We start from the raw sequence: 14268 nt of genomic DNA, 5'->3' as shown, positions 1-14268 counted from the left end.
CGACATATCCTTGAAAATCAAATTCCCAATTCTATCATCTACACAGATTCTTTGAGTGTTGTTCGCGCATTGTCATCGCATACACCCCCCAAAAACCACATAGTTAATCTTGTATTCAACACTATCATGTCGGTGTATGCGGAGAAGCATCGGCTGCTCCTCTGCTGGGTCCCAGGACACGCTGGGATCGCTGGGAACGAGTTGGCAGACGAGAGGGCCGGTGCTGCTGCACTCAGGAACACTTTAGACATAACAAGCGTACCATATACAGACCTCAGGCCACACATAAGACAACACCTGCGCAGAACATGGCAAACACACTGGAACGAACAGACAGACAACAAACTACATGTAAGAAAGCCAGACTTGGGACGGTACACAGCTGACTCACACAACAGAAACACAGAAGTCGCTTTGGCTAGGCTACGGATGGGGCACACCCATGCGACGCACTCGTATCTGCTGACGGGATCTTCTAGACCCCAGTGCAGCAGGTGCGGAGAGGCCCTATCCGTAGTGCACATACTAATCACATACAAGGCACTTTACACAACACGACACAAACACTTCAGATAACTCTACAGACAACATATTCCCCTACATCCATCGTTTTTTCTAGGTGACGAAGCCATTGTTTCCGTGAAACGTGTGTTTGAGTATTTGTCAGAAGTCAAGTTTTTAAACCTCATTTCCTATCGCGCATCATGAAATCTGGCCCTATACACCAGCCATGCTCATTGTCGTTTTGTGATTTTACTGTTGTTTTTGCTGATTTTACTTAGTGTTTAAGGTATCACCTCTCATATACGACTATTGTTTTGGCGCTCTTTGCCCCAGTTGGCCTTGCGCCATAAACATCAAACCATCATCATCATCATCGATTAGATCTCGAATGCCTTACCAATTCGGCTATCTGGGCGGCTGTGTTCTCCTTCACTTTCTGGGCTATTTATATTTACTAGAAGTGTATCTGACGCTTGAGGGTGGTAGCAAGGGCCACTCTATTTACACGGGGAGAAGGGGACCTTCTTTTCAACCCACGGAGTGTGACGTAAACGCCTACAGGCTGTCATGAGCGAGTAACTGGCGGGAAGCCCTCTTATGCTACCTAGGCATCAAGGCTGCCAGAACCGAGACCCTCGCTAGGCTTTCGCAGAATAATATAGTAAAGAAATGAGGGGCTCGTTGAGGAAATACAGAAAGATAGGTCGGCAGTCTGCAACGCCAAAGGAGGCGTAGGGGTGTGGTTAGGCTCTTTTTTTTAATACAGTTAATGGAGTAAACATTTTGTTAAATATACTAAAGAAAGAAATAAAGAAAAACACGCCCCCAGAGTGGGGACCGTACCAACGCCTTTCGATTAGATCTGGAATGCCTTACCAATTCGGCTATCTCGGCGACTGTGTTCTGCTTCACTTTCTAGGCTATTTATATCTACTAGAAGTGTATCTGACGCTTGAGGGTGGTAGCCAGCGCCACTCTGACTACACGGGTAGAAGGGGACCTACCTTTCAACCCCCGGGGCATGACGCAAACGTCTACAGTCTGTCATGAGCGAGTAACTGGCGGAAAGCCCTCTTATGCTACCTAGGCATCAAGGCTGCCAGAAACCGAGACCCTTGCTAGGACTTCGCAGAATAATATAGTAAGGAAATGAGGAGCTCGTTGAGGAAATACAGAAAGATAGGTCGGCAGTCTACAACGCCAAAGAAGGCATAGGGGTGTTAGGCTATTTTTTTACAACGGTTAATAGAGTTATAATTTTTTAAAATAAACGAAAGAAAGAAAGAAAGAAAACACGCGCCCAGAGTGGGGACCGAACCCACGCCTTTCCATTGGATCTCGAATGCCTTACCAATTCGGATATCTGGGCGACTTGTTTTCTCCTTCACTTTCTGGGCTATTTTTATTTACTAGAAGTGTATCTGACGCTTGAGGGTTGTAGCCAGCGCCACTATGACTACACCTGGAGAATGGGACCTTCTTTTCAACCCCCAGGGCGTGACGCAAACGTCTACAGCCTCTCATGAACGGGTAACTGGCGGGAAGCCCTATTATGCTACCTAGGCATCAAGGCTGCCAGAGCCGAGACCCTCGCTAGGACTTCGCAGAATAATATAGTAAGGAAATGAGGGGCTCGTTGAGGAAATACAGAAAGATAGGTCGGCAGTCTACAACGCCAAAGGAGGCATAGGGGTGTAGTTAGGCTCTTTTTTTAATACAGTTAATAGAGTAAACATTTTGTTAAATATACAAAAGAAAGAAATAAAGAAAAACACGCGCCCAGTGTGGGGACCGAACCCACGCCTTTCGATTAGATCTCGAATGCCTTACCAATTCGGCTATCTGGGCAACTGTGTTCTCCTTCACTTTCTGGGCTATTTATATTTACTAGATGTTTATCTCATGCTTGAGGGTGGTAGCCAGCGCCACTCTGACTACACAGGGAGAAGGAGACCTTCTTTTCAACCCCCGGGGCGTTACGCAAACGTCTACAGCCTGTCATGAGCGGGTAACTGGCGGGAAGCCCTCTTATGCTACCTAGGCATCAAGGCTGCCAGAACCGAGACCCTCGCTAGTCTTTCGGAGAATAATATAGTATGGAAATAAGAGCTCGTTGAGGAAATACCGAAAGATAGGTCGGCAGTCTTCCACGCCAAAGGAGGCATACGGGTGTGGTTAGGTTCTTTTTTTTAATACAGTTATTGGAGTAAACATTTTGTTAGATATACGAAAGAAAGAAATAAAGAAAAACACGCGCTTAGAGTGGAGACCGAACCCACGCTTTTCGATTAGATCTCGAATGCCTTACCAATTCGGCTATCTGTGCGACTGTGTTCTCCTTCACTTTCTGGGCTATATATATTTACTAGAAGTGTATTTGACGCTTGAGGGTGGTAGCAAGGGCCACTCTATTTACACGGGGAGAAGGGGACCTTATTTTCAACCCACGGAGCGTGACGTAAACGTCTACAGGCTGTCATGAGCGAGTAACTGGCGGGACGCCCTCTTATGCTACCTAGGCATCAAGGCTGCGAGAACCGAGACCCTCGCTAGGCTTTCGCAGAATAATATAGTAAGGAAATGAGGGGCTCGTTGAGGAAATACAGAAAGATAGGTCCGCAATCTACAACGCCAAAGGAGGCGTAGGGGTGTGGTTAGGCTCTTTTTTTAATACAGTTAAGGGAGTAAACATTTTGTTAAATATACGAAAGAAAGAAATAAAGAAAAACCCGCCCCCAGAGTGGGGACCGAGCCCACGCCTTTCAATTAGATCTCGAATGCCTTACCAATTCGGCTATCCGGGCGACTGTGTTCTCCTTCACTTTCTGGGCTATTTCTACATACTCGAAGTGTATCTCATGCTTGAGGGTGGTAGCCAGCGCCACTCTGACTACACAGGAAGAAGGGGACCTTCTTTTCAACCCACAAGGCGTGACGCAAACGTTTACAGCCTGTCATGAACGAGTAACTGGTGGGAAGCCCTATTATGCTACCTAGGCATCAAGGCTGCCAGAACCGAGACCCTCGCTAGGCTTTCGCAGAATAATATAGTAAGGAAATGAGGGGCTTGTTGAGGAAATACAGAAAGATCAATACCCATTCTACAACGCCAAAGGAGGTGTAGGGGTGTGGTGAGGCTCTTTTTTTACTACGGTTAATGGAGTTAACATTTTTTTGAATATACGAAAGAAAGAAAGAAAGAAAGAAAAACACACGCCCAGAGTGGGAACCGAACCCACGCCTTTCGATTAGATCTCGAATGCCTTACCAATTCGGCTATCTGTGCGACTGTGTTCTCCTTCACTTTCTGGGCTATGTATATTTACTCGAAGTGTATCTGATACTTGAGGGTGGTGGCCAGCGCCACTCTGACTACACAGGGAGAAGGGGACCTTCTTTTATACTCACGGGGCGTGACGCAAACGTCTTCAGCGTGTCATGAGCGGGTAACTGGCGGGAAGCCCTCTTATGCTACCTAGGCATCAAGGCTGCCAGAACCGAGACCCTCGCTAGGCTTTCGCAGAATAATATAGTAAGGAAATGGGGGGATCGTTCAGAAAATACAGAAAGATAGGTCGGCAGTCTACAACGCCAAAGAAGGCATAGGGGTGTGGTTAGGCTCTTTTTTTTAATACAGTTAATGGAGTAAACATTTTGTTAAATATACGAAAGAAAAAAATAAAGAAAAACACGCGCCCAGAGTGGGGACCGAACCCACGCGTTTCGATTAGATCTCGAATGCCTTACCAATTCGGCTATCCGGGCGACTGTGTTCTCCTTCACTTTCTGGGCTATTTCTATTTACTCGAAGTGTATCTCATGCTTGAGGGTGGTAGCCAGCGCCACTCTGACTACACAGGAAGAAGGGGACCTTCTTTTCAACCCCCGTGGCATGACGCAAATGTCTACAGCCTGTCATGAGCGGGTAACTGGCGGAAAGCGCTCTTATGCTACCTAGGCATCAAGGCTGCCAGAACCGAGACCCTCGCTAGGCTTTCGCCGAATAATATAGTAAGGAAATGAGGGGCTCGTCGAGGAAATACAGAAAGATAGGTCGGCAGTCTACAACGCCAAAGGAGGCATACGGGTGTGGTTAGGTTCTTTTTTTTACTTCGGGTAATAGAGTTAACATTTTTTAAATATACGAAATAAAGAAAGAAAGAAAAACACGCGACAGAGTGGGGACCGAGCCCACGCCTTTCGATTAGATCTCGAATGTCTTACCAATTTGGCTATCTAGGGGACTGTGTTCTCCTTCACTTTCTTGGCTATTTATATTTACTAGAAGTGTATCTGATGCTTGAGGGTGGTAGCCAGGGCCACTCTGTTTACACGGGGAGAACAGGACCTTGTTTTCAGCCCACGGAGCGTGACGTAAACGTCTACAGTCTGTCATGAGTGGGTAACTGGCGGGAAGCCCTCTTATGCTACCAGGGCATCAAGGCGGCCAGAACCGAGACCCTCGCTTGGCTTTCGCAGAAAAATATAGTAAGGAAATGAGGGCCTCGTTGAGGAAATACAGAAAGATAGGTCGGCAGTCTACAACGCCAAAGGAGGCATAGGGGTGTAGTTAGGCTCTTTTTTTAATACAGTTAATAGAGTAAACATTTTGTTAAATATACAAAAGAAAGAAATAAAGAAAAACACGCGCCCAGTGTGGGGACCGAACCCACGCCTTTCGATTAGATCTCGAATGGCACCAATTCGGCTATCTGTGCGACTGTGTTCTCCTTCACTTTCTGGGCTATATATATTTACTAGAAGTGTATCTGACGCTTGAGGGTGGTAGCAAGGGCCACTCTATTTACACAGGAAGAAGGGGACCTTCTTTTCAACCCCCAAGGCGTGACGCAAACGTTTACAGCCTGTCATGAATGGGTAACTGGTGGGAAGCCCTATTATGCTACCTAGGCATCAAGGCTGCCAGAACCGAGACCCTCGCTAGGCTTTCGCAGAATAATATAGTAAGGAAATGAGGGGCTTGTTGAGGAAATACAGAAAGATCGGTACCCAGTCTACAACGCCAAAGGAGGTGTAGGGGTGTGGTGAGGCTCTTTTTTTACTACGGTTAATGGAGTTAACATTTTTTTGAATATACGAAAGAAAGAAAGAAAGAAAGAAAAACACACGCCCAGAGTGGGAACCGAACCCACGCCTTTCGATTAGATCTCGAATGGCTTACCAATTCGGCTATCTGTGCGACTGTGTTCTCCTTCACTTTCTGGGCTATGTATATTTACTCGAAGTGTATCTGATACTTGAGGGTGGTAGCCAGCGCCACTCTGACTACACAGGGAGAAGGGGACCTTCTTTTATACCCACGGGGCGTGACGCAAACGTCTCCAGCGTGTCATGAGCGGGTAACTGGCGGGAAGCCCTCTTATGCTACCTAGGCATCAAGGCTGCCAGAACCGAGACCCTCGCTAGGCTTTCGCAAAATAATATAGTAAGGAAATGGGGGATCGTTGAGGAAATACAGAAAGATAGGTCGGCAGTCTACAACGCCAAAGAAGGCATAGGGGTGTGGTTAGGCTCTTTTTTTTAATACAGTTAATGGAGTAAACATTTTGTTAAATATACGAAAGAAAGAAATAAAGAAAAACACGCGCCCAGAGTGGGGACCGAACCCACGCGTTTCGATTAGATCTCGAATGCCTTACCAATTCGGCAATCCGGGTGACTGTGTTCTCCTTCACTTTCTGGGCTATTTCTATTTACTCGAAGTGTATCTCATGCTTGAGGGTGGTAGCCAGCGCCACTCTGACTACACAGGAAGAAGGGGACCTTCTTTTCAACCCCCGTGGCATGACGCAAATGTCTACAGCCTGTCATGAGCGGGTAACTGGCGGAAAGCGCTCTTATGCTACCTAGGCATCAAGGCTGCCAGAACCAAGACCCTCGCTAGGCTTTCGCCGAATAATATAGTAAGGAAATGAGGGGCTCGTCGAGGAAATACAGAAAGATAGGTCGGCAGTCTACAACGCCAAAGGAGGCATACGGGTGTGGTTAGGCTCTTTTTTTTACTTCGGGTAATAGAGTTAACATTTTTTAAATATACGAAATAAAGAAAGAAAGAAAAACACGCGACAGAGTGGGGACCGAGCCCACGCCTTTCGATTAGATCTCGAATGTCTTACCAATTCGGCTATCTAGGGGACTGTGTTCTCCTTCACTTTCTTGGCTATTTATATATACTAGAAGTGTATCTGACGCTTGAGGGTGGTAGCCAGGGCCACTCTGTTTACACGGGGATAACAGGACCTTGTTTTCAGCCCACGGAGCGTGACGTAAACGTCTACAGTCTGTCCTGAGTGGGTAACTGGCGGGAAGCCCTCTTATGCTACCTAGGCATCAAGGCGGCCAGAACCGAGACCCTCCCTTGGCTTTCGCAGAAAAATATAGTAAGGAAATGAGGGCCTCGTTGAGGAAATACAGAAAGATAGGTCGGCAGTCTACAACGCCAAAGGAGGCATAGGGGTGTAGTTAGGCTCTTTTTTTATTACAGTTAATAGAGTAAACATTTTGTTAAATATACAAAAGAAAGAAATAAAGAAAAACACGTGCTTAGAGTGGAGACCGAACCCACGCCTTTTGATTAGATCTCGAATGCCTTACCGATTCGGCTATCTGTGCGACTGTGTTCTCCTTCACTTTCTGGGCTATTTATATTTACTAGAAGTGTATCTGACGCTTGAGGGTGGTAGCAAGGGCCACTCTATTTACACGGGGAGAAGGGGACCTTCTTTTCAACCCACGGAGCGTGACGTAAACGTCTACAGGAAGTCATGAGCGAGTAACTGGCGGGAAGCCCTCTAATGCTACCTAGGCATCAAGGCTGCAAGAACCCAGGCCCTCGCTAGGCTTTCGCAGAATAATATAGTAAGGAAATGAGGGGCTCGTTCAGGAAATACAGAAAGATAGTTCGGCAGTCTACAACGCCAAAGGAGGCATAGGGGTGTGGTTAGGCTCTTTTTTTTACTACGGTTAATAGAGGTAACATTTATAAATATACGAAAGAAAGAAAGAAAGAAAAACACGCGACAGAGTGGGGACCTAGCCCACGCCTTTCGATTAGATCTCGAATGCCTTACCAATACGGTTATCTAGGCGACTGTGTTCTCCTTCACTTTCGGGCCTATTTATATTAACTAGAAGTGTATCTGACGCTTGAGGGTGGTAGCCAGCGCCACTATGACTACACCTGGAGAATGGGAGCTTCTTTTCAACCCCCAGGGCGTGACGTAAACGTCTACAGCCTGTCATGAACGCGTAACTGGCGGGAAGCCCTATTATGCTACCTAGGCATCAAGGCTGCCAGAACGGAGACCCTCGCTAGGCTTTCGCAGAATAATATAGTAAGGAAATGAGGGGATCGTTGAGAAAATACAGAAAGATAGGTACGCAGTCTACAACGCCAAAGGAGGTGTAGGGGTGTGGTTAGGCTCTTTTTGTTTACTACGGTTCATGGAGTTATCATTTTTTAAAATAAACGAAAGAAAGAAAGAAAGAAAACACGCACCCAGAGTGGGGACCGAACCCACGCCTTTCGAGTAGATCTCGAATGCTTACCATCTCGTATATCTGGGCGAATGTTTTCTCCTTCAATTTCTGGGCTATTTATATTTACTAGAAGTGTATCTGACGCTTGAGGGTGGTAGCCAGCGCCACTATGACTACCCCAGGAGAAGGGGACCTTATTTTCAACCCCCAGGGCGTGACGCAAACGTCTACAGCTTGTCATGAAAGGGTAACTGGCGGGAAGCCCTACTATGCTACCTAGGCATCAAGGCTGCCAGAACCGAGACCCTCGCTAGGCTTTCGCTGAATAATATAGTAAGGAAATGAGGGCGTCGTTGAGGAAATACAGAAAGATAGGTCGGCAGTCTACAACGCCAAAGGAGGCATAGGGGTGTGGTTAGGCTCTTTTTTTTAATACAGTTAATGGAGTAAACATTTTGTTAAATATACGAAAGAAAGAAATAAAGAAAAACATGCGCCCAGAGTGGAGACCGAACGGACACCTTTCGATTAGATCTCGAATGCCTTATCAATTCGGCTATCTGGGCGACTGTGTTCTACTTCACTTTCTTGGCTATTTATATTTACTAGAAGTGTATCTGACGCTTGAGGGTGGCAGCCAGCGCCACTCTGACTACACGGGGAGAAGGGGACTTTCTTTTCAACCCCCGGGGTGTGACGCAAATGTCTACAGGCTGTCATGAGCGGGTAACCGGTGGGAAGCCCTCTTATGCTACCTAGGCATCAAGGCTGCCAGAACCGAGACCCTCGCTAGGCTTTCGCAGAATAATATAGCAAGGAAATGAGGGCCTCGTTGAGGAAATACAGAAAGATAGGTCGGCAGTCTACCACGCCAAAGGAGGCATACGGGTATGGTTAGGCTCCTTTTTTTACTACGGTTAATAGAGTTAACATTTTTAAATATACGAAATAAAGAAAGAAAAAAAAAACACGTGCCCAGAGTGGGGACCGAACCCACGCCTTTCGATTAGATATCGAATGCCTTACCAATTCGGCTATCTGGGCGACTTTGTTCTCCTTCACTTTCTGGGCTATTTATATTTACTAGAAGTGTATCTCATGCTTGAGGGTGGTAGCCAGCGCCACTCTGACTACACAGGGGGAAGGGGGCCTTCTTTTCAACCCCCGGCGCGTGACGCAAACGTCTACAACCTGTCATGAGCGGGTAACTGGCGGGAAGCCCTCCTATGCTACCTAGGCATCAAGGCTGCCAGAACAAGGACCCTCGCTACGCTTTCGCCGAATAATATAGTAAGGAAATGAGGGCCTCGTTGAGGAAATACCGAAAGATAGGTCGGCAGACTACAACGCCAAAGGAGGCATAGGGGTGTAGTTAGGTTCTTTTTTTTAATACAGTTAAAAGAGAAAACATTTTTTTAAATATACAAAAGAAAGAAATACAGAAAAACACGCGCCCAGAGTGGGGACCGAACCCACGCCTTTCGATTAGATCTCGAATGCCTTACCAATTCGGCTATCTGGGCGACTGTTTTCTCCTTCACTTACTGGGCTATTTATATTTACTAGAAGTGTATCTCATGCTTGAGGGTGGTAGCCAGCGCCACTCTGACTACACAGGGGGAAGGGGGCCTTCTTTTCAACCCCCGGGGCGTGACGCAAACGTCTACAGCCTGTCATGAGCGGGTAACTGGCGGGAAGCCCTCCTATGCTACCTAGGCATCAAGGCTGCCAGAACCGAGACCCTCGCTAGGCTTTCGCCGAATAATATAGTTAGGAAATGAGGGCCTCGTTGAGGAAATACAGAAAGATAGGTCGGCAGACTACAACGCCAAAGGAGGCATAGGGGTGTAGTTAGGCTCTTTTTTTAATACAGTTAATAGAGTAAAGATTTTGTTAAATATACAAAAGAAAGAAATACAGAAAAACACGCGCCCAGAGTGGGGATCGAACCCACGCCTTTCGATTAGATCTCGAATGCCTTACCAATTCGGCTATCTGGGCGACTGTGTTCTCCTTCACTTTCTGGGCTATTTATATTTACTAGAAGTGTATCTCATGCTTGAGGGTGGTAGCCAGCACCACTCTGACTACACAGGGAGAAGGGGGCCTTCTTTTCAACCCCCGGGGCGTGACGCAAACGTCTACAGCCTGTCATGAGCGGGTTACTGGCGGGAAGCCCTCTTATGCTACCTAGGCATCAAGGCTGCCAGAACCGAGACCCTCGCTAGGCTTTCGCAGAATAATATAGAAAGGAAATGAGGGCCTCGTTCAGGAAATACAGAAAGATAGGTCGGCAGTCTACAACGCCAAAGGAGGCAGAGGGGTGTGGTTAGGATCTTTTCAAATGCAGAGCATTTCAGTAACTCACGATGTCACCCGCGTTGACGTCCGTCGTAGTCCGCACCGTCGTTGTCCGCACCCCTCACCTTACACTATATAAAAAAAATACTATCCGGCGCTTGGTTTCCATCCCTCGACCCTGCGGGCCGAACGCAATGTACATGGTGCTCCACCCACTGCGCAACAAAGCCGACACAGAATCGGAGGCTACGAACGCGCCTGATATCGTTGACTCATTCAAACTACGTCAACAAGCTGCTGATACAACGAATTCACTACCACCAACTCCCCAAACACTGAACGTTAACGCCATACACCCACCCCTATGCGACGCATTTACTCGAGTCCCCCTCGCGGGGAGATGGGACCGCCAAAAACAACGCGTTGTGGACTGCGCAGTAACGTGCCGGCACGTGCGAGAACCACTCGCGCTGTTCGTTCCAGGCAGGGAGCGCGCGAGCACTGCGAAGGCGGGAAATTTGAACTGCTTTGGACAAACCTCCATTCAATTCATCAAGAGAGAAGTCAGACAGGGAGGCGAAGACCGTGATGCGTAGTAGCAGTAAGCGGATAACGATGCCACAGGTCGTTATGGCGAATCACTGCTCTGCATTTACGACCGCTTTTACGTTGAGTGGAACGGCTTTAATTTTTTTATACTACGTTTAACGGAGTTACCATTTTTTTAAATATACGAAATAAAGAAAGAAAGAAAAACACGCAACAGAGTGGGGACCGAGCCCACGCCTTTCGATTAGATCTCGAATGCCTTACCAATTCGGCTATCTAGGCGACTGTGTTCTCCTTCACTTTCTGTGCTGTTTATATTTACTAGAAGTGTATCTGACACTTGAGGGTGGTAGCCAGGGCCACTCTGTTTACACGGGAAGAAGAGGACCTTCTTTTCAGCCCACGGAGCGTGACGTAAACGTCTACAGGCTGTCATGACCGGGTAACTGGCGGGAAGCCCTCTTATGCTACCTAGGCATCAAGGCGGCCCGAACCGAGACCCTCGCTAGGCTTTCGCCGAATAATATAGTAAGGAAATGAGGGCCTCGTTGAGGAAATACAGAAAGATAGGTCGGCAGTCACCAACGCCAAAGGAGGCATAGGGGTGTAGTTAGGCTGGTTTTTTAATACAGTAATTGAGTAAACATTTTGGTAAATATACGAAAGAAAGAAATAAAGAAAAACACGCGCCCAGAGTGGGCACCGAACCCACGCCTTTCGATTAGATCTCGAATGCCTTACCAATTCGGCTATCTGGGCGTCTGTGTTCTCCTTCACTTTCTGGGCTATTTATATTTACTAGAAGTGCATCTCATGCTTGAGGGTGGTAGCCAGCGCCACTCAGACTACACAGGGACAAGGGGACCTTCTTTTCAACCCCCGGGGCGTGACGCAAACGTCTACAGCCTGTCATGAGCGGGTAACTGGCGGGAAGCCCTCTTATGCTACCTAGGCATCAAGGCTGCCAGAACCGAGACCCTCGGTAGGCTTTCGCCGAATAATATAGTAAGGAAATGAGGGTCTCGTTGAGGAAATACAGAAAGATAGGTCGGCAGTCTACGACGCCAAAGGAGTTATACGGGTGTGGTTAGGCTCTTTTTTTTACTACGGTTAATAGAGTTAACATTTTTTAAATATACGAAAGAAAGAAAGAAAAACACGCGCCCAGAGTGGGGACCGAACCCACGCCTTTCGATTAGATCTCGAATGCCTTACCAATTCGGCAATCTGGGCAACTGTGTTCTCCTTCACTTCCTGGGCTATTTATATTTACTAGAAGTGTATCTGCCGCTTGAGGGTGCCAGCCAGCGCCACTCTGACTACACGGGGAGAAGGGGACTTTCTTTTCAACCCCCGGGGCGTGACGCAAACGTCTACAGCCTGTCATGAGCGGATTACTGGCGGGAAGCCCTCTTATGCTACCTAGGCATCAAGGCTGCCAGAACCGAGACCCTCGCTAGGCTTTCGCAGAATAATATAGAAAGGAAATGAGGGCCTCGTTGAGGAAATACAGAAAGATAGGTCGGCAGTCTACAACGCCAAAGGAGGCAGAGGGGTGTGGTTAGGATCTTTTTAAATGCAGAGCATTTCAGTAACTCACGATGTCACCCGCGTTGACGTCCGTCGTAGTCCGCACCGTGGTTGTCCGCACCCCTCACCTTACACTATATAAAAAAAATACTATCCGGCGCCTGGTTTCCATCCCTCGACCCTGCGGGCCGAACGCAATGTACATGGTGCTCTGCGCCACAAAGCCGACACAGAATGGGAGGCTACGAACGCTCCTTATATCGTGGACTCATTCAAACTACGTCAAGAAGCTGCTGATACAACGCATTCACTACCACCAACTCCCCAAACACTAAACGTTAATGCAATACACCCACCCCCTATGCGACGCATTTACACGAGTCCCCCTCGCAGGGAGATTGAACCGCCAAAAACAACGCGTTGTGGACTGCGCAGTAAGGTGCCGGCACGTGCGAGAACCACTCGCGCTGTTCGTTCCAGGCAGGGAGCGCGCGAGCACTGCGAAGGCGGGAAATTTGAACTGCTTTGGACAAACCTCCATTCAATTCATCAAGAGAGAAGTGAGACAGGGAGGCGAAGACCGTGATGCGTAGTAGCAGTAAGCGGATAACGGTGCCACAGGTCGTTATGGCGAATCACTGCTCTGCATTTACGACCGCTTTCACGTTGAGTGGAACGGCTTTAATTTTTTTTTATACGACGTTTAATGGAGTTAACATTTTTTTAAATATACAAAAAAAAGAAAGAAAGAAAAACATGCGCCCAGAGTTGGAACCGAACCCACACCTTTCGATGAGATCTCGAATGCCTTACCAATTCGGCTATCTGGGCGACTGTGTTCTATTTCACTTTCTGAGCTATTTATATTTACTAGAAGTGTATCTGACGGTTGAGGGTGGTAGCCAGCGCCACTCTCACTACACAGGGAGAAGGGGACCTCCTTTTCAACCCCCGGGGCGTGACGCAAACGTCTACAGCCTGTAACGAGCGGGTAACTGGCGGGAAGCCCTCTTATGCTACCTAGGCATCAAGGCGTCCAGAACAGAGACCCTCGCTAGGCTTTCGCAGAATAATAGAGTAAGGAAATGAGGGGCTCGTTGAGGAAATACAGAAAGATAGGTCGGCAGTCTACAACGCCAAAGGAGGCATACGGGTATGGTTAGGCTCTTTTTTTGCTACGGTTAATAGAGTTAACATTTTTTAAATATACGAAATAAAGAAAGAAAGAAAAACACGCAACAGAGTGGGGACCGAGCCCACGCCTTTCGATTAGATCTCGAATGCCTTACCAATTCGGCTATCTAGGCGACTGTGTTCTCCTTCACTTTCTGTGCTGTTTATATTTACTAGAAGTGTATCTGACACTTGAGGGTGGTAGCCAGGGCCACTCTGTTTACACGGGAAGAAGAGGACCTTCTTTTCAGCCCACGGAGCGTGACGTAAACGTCTACAGGCTGTCATGACCGGGTAACTGGCGGGAAGCCCTCTTATGCTACCTAGGCATCAAGGCGGCCCGAACCGAGACCCTCGCTAGGCTTTCGCCGAATAATATAGTAAGGAAATGAGGGCCTCGTTGAGGAAATACAGAAAGATAGGTCGGCAGTCACCAACGCCAAAGGAGGCATAGGGGTGTAGTTAGGGTGGTTTTTTAATACAGTAATGGAGTAAACATTTTGGTAAATATACGAAAGAAAGAAATAAAGAAAAACACGCGCCCAGAGTGGGCACCGAACCCACGCCTTTCGATTAGATCTCGAATGCCTTACCAATTCGGCTATCTGGGCGACTGTGTTCTCCTTCACTTTCTGGGCTATTTATATTTACTAGAAGTGCATCTCATGCTTGAGGGTGGTAGCCAGCGCCACTCAGACTACACAGGGACAA

At 47.6% G+C, this 14268-nt stretch overlaps 1 long non-coding RNA gene and 2 other non-coding genes across 3 annotated transcripts in view; all 3 read right to left on the bottom strand.

The window, feature by feature from the left end:
• The window catches only part of LOC144177958 (uncharacterized), a 62846-nt gene that overhangs the window by 15457 nt on the left and 33121 nt on the right, over window positions 1–14268 (bottom strand). The gene's annotated exons all lie outside the window — the stretch shown is intronic.
• Trnar-ucu (transfer RNA arginine (anticodon UCU)) lies at window positions 8977–9048 on the bottom strand. Its single transcript has one exon. It is a non-coding gene; the product is annotated as a tRNA-Arg (tRNA).
• Trnar-ucu (transfer RNA arginine (anticodon UCU)) lies at window positions 9934–10005 on the bottom strand. The gene has a single exon. It is a non-coding gene; the product is annotated as a tRNA-Arg (tRNA).

Source organism: Haemaphysalis longicornis, unplaced genomic scaffold, assembly GCF_048455015.1.
Source record: "Haemaphysalis longicornis isolate Haplotype H1 unplaced genomic scaffold, Haemaphysalis longicornis Haplotype H1 scaffold_1, whole genome shotgun sequence".
Lineage (NCBI taxonomy): Eukaryota > Metazoa > Arthropoda > Arachnida > Ixodida > Ixodidae > Haemaphysalis > Haemaphysalis longicornis.
Note: the sequence above shows the minus strand (reverse complement) of the source record. Positions and strands in the feature narration are given on the sequence as shown.